General features: G+C 45.8%; 1 pseudogene; it reads left to right on the forward strand.

Moving 5' to 3' along the window:
* The first annotated feature begins 1,099 nt into the window (after nt 1-1,099).
* On the forward strand, nt 1,100-2,451 carry LOC102482531 (vacuolar protein sorting-associated protein 37A pseudogene; annotated as a pseudogene).
* The last annotated feature ends 589 nt before the right edge of the window (nt 2,452-3,040 follow it).

The raw sequence follows: 3,040 nt of genomic DNA on the forward strand, positions 1-3,040 counted from the left end.
GCAGAGAAAACAATGCTGCATAGTGAAAAGTGCCTCCAGGTGACCTGCATGGATCAGGGGTAGAGAACTACTAGAAGGGATAAGGAGGAGGGTTTCCTGAGTATAAACATGCAACCTGAGAACTGAATGGAACTGGCCACTTGAAGAAAGGACAGTAGCATGAGGGTCAGGGTAGGAGAGAGGGAAGGAGCCCCTGAACTGTAGGCTGGAGGGCTAGAGGCACTGAGTTGGGGTTGAGGTTGAGGACATGACAGAGTGGTTAGGGGTGTCTTGTGTCGTTAACAGGCCCCTGGAGAGCACAGCAGAGAGGACATAGCCCCTGGCTGAGGTGGGTGGGTCTGTGGGTATGGGCTAGAGAGCAGAGGGCCTGGCTTCAGGGAGAGCCATTTCAAGGACTGGATCAAGACACACGTGGGAGGAATGATGGTAGAGCAAATAAAAATAAAGCAGATTTGCTGTGTTTAGCAGTGTATATCCACATTTTTTCACTTTTGGGGAAGCTGGGGGCTGTTTTGATATTTGAGATAATATCAATCATTATTAAAAAATAGCATGAGGCTGGGTGGGAGGGGCAAAAGGAAGAAACATTTAACAGTCTAAGGAGAAAAATAGAGATGCAAGACATTTATGGGTCACAGAAATGGGTTATTATCTGTTGAATATAGTGTGTGTAGTATCCCCAACTGGATTGGTGAGAAATGTATTCATGTTAGAATAGTCACTTTACAAGGTAAGTGATACATGTGATTGAAAGTATAAAAAATTGAAATAGGGCGGGGCGCGCATGAGGGGGCGGGGCACGCAGGTGACGGAGGCCGGGCGCGGGAGCTCGGGTGGTGGGGCTGCCTGGCTGGCTGGCCCGGGTGTGCGGCCAGAGGTGGGACTCTCTGTCCAGGGCTGCAAGTTGCCCCTCTTCGGCGCCTGCTGTTGCAGCTTGTCCCCAGGCCCGGCTCCTCATCCAGCTTAGCGGACACGCCGCCGCCCGGGCGGGACACCAGCGTCCCAGCCAGCTCCTCCGTGACTGGAGACCCGCCGGGCAGAGCTGATGCGAGGAGCAGGCCAAAGCCTGCCGGGGCCTCGGGCCGGGGACCCAAGGAGGATGAGGTGGCTCCTTCCCCTGACCAAGAGCACCTCCTCCGCAGCTGGGTCCCCCGCCCCCCCCCGGGCCTCCACCCCCCCCCGCAGCAGAAGCAGCGCCTGATCGAGTCCCTCCGGAACTCCCACTCTAGTATAGCTGAAATACAGAAAGATGTGGAATACAGATTGCCATTCACCGTAAACAACCTGACTATTAATATTAATATATTGCTTCCTCCACAATTTCCTCAGGAAAAACCAGTGATCAGTGTTTATCCACCAATAGGACACCACTTAATGGATAAACAAGGAATATATGTTACCTCTCCATTAGTAAACAACTTCACAATGCACTCAGACCTTGGAAAAATTATTCAGAGTCTACTGGATGAGTTTTGGAAGACTCCTCCAGTTTCAGCTCCTACTTCAACAGCATTTCCATACCTATACAGTAACCCAGGTGGGATGCCTCCTTATGCTTCTGAGCGTTTTCCATTTCTTCCAACATTTCCCCTACAAGAAGCGAATAGGAATATCACTTCTTTATCTGTTGCTGACACTGTTTCTTCTTCAACAGCAAGTTACTCCACAGCCAAGCCCGCAGCTCCTTCATTTCTTTGTCCTTGCAAATCCGCCATTACCCGTTCCCACAAAGGACACTTCACCCATAAGCCAAAATGGTTTTGGTTACAAGATGCCAGATGTCCCCGATGCATTTCCAGAACTCTTGGAACTAAGTGTGTCACAACTCACAGATATGAATGAACAAGAGGAGCTATTGTTAGAACAGTTTGTGACTTTGCCTCAACTAAAACAGATTATTACTGACAAAAATGACTTAGTAAGAAATATTGAGGAACTGGCAAGAAAAAAATCTCCTTTTGGAGCACAGCTTAGAAGCCAAAAGGCAAACCATTTTAGGTAAGTATGAATTACTTACACAAATGAAATCTACTTTTGAAAAGAAAATGCAAAGGCAGCATGAACTCAGTGAGAGCTGTAGTGCAAGTGCTCTCCAGGCAAGACTGAAAGTGGTTGCACATGAAGCTCAAGAAGAATCTGATAATATTGCCGAAGATTTCTTGGAGGGAAAAACTGAAATTGATGATTTTCTCAGTAGCTTCATGGAAAAGAGAACAATTTGCCACTGTCGAAGAGCCAAGGAAGAGAAGCTTCAACAGGTGATAGCAATGCACAGCCAGTGCCATGCTCCACTGTAGATTTTCTTGGAAAAATAAAAATGAACTGCCAAGAGAGGAATGGAACACAAGCTAAGCACATTATTTTATACTTATGATTTGCAAATTGGCATTTCATCACAGTGGCTGAATTTATAAATATATGGATTACATACAGCACTCAGACTGATTTTATACAAATTAGACTCCTATGATCTTGCTTTGAGAAAATTTTCTGCGCTATTTGCACTAAAAATATTTATTGTGGATAAACCCTATCATATTTAAGTTCTGTTGTTCCTCTTACTATTGATTAAATGCTTATGCATGTAATTTTAGCTAGTTTTCAATATTTTATAAACTACTACATTTAAATTTGTATTTTTAATTTGAAGCTGCCTCATTTCTTTATCAGAAGTGGTGCCTTATTTAGATGATTTTCCTCTTAACTTCTGAGAAATTATTTTCAACTGTGGAAAGATAATTATTTTTTTCTTTCTTTCCTGAGAAAAATGTTCAAAAGCAATTTGTTTTTAAAAACTCATAGTATCATGGGACCAGCAGTTAGTGTAATGGCTATGTCGCTGGACTCCCACGTAGTCGACCACGGTTCGAGTCCCGGACCCGGTGGCTTAAACTCACGCCGGGTGCATGTGCGTGTGTGCCCAAGATCCCGAGAGGAGAATGGAGGAGAAGGGATTGCGGCATGACCATCCCCCCTGGGGGGTGATTTCCTGCTTTCTGTCCCTCTGTCTCTCTCTGTCTGTCTGGCAAGCGCACGCGCC

Source organism: Tupaia chinensis, unplaced genomic scaffold (assembly GCF_000334495.1).
Source record: "Tupaia chinensis unplaced genomic scaffold, TupChi_1.0 Scaffold146604_1, whole genome shotgun sequence".
NCBI classification, from domain to species: Eukaryota; Metazoa; Chordata; class Mammalia; order Scandentia; family Tupaiidae; genus Tupaia; species Tupaia belangeri.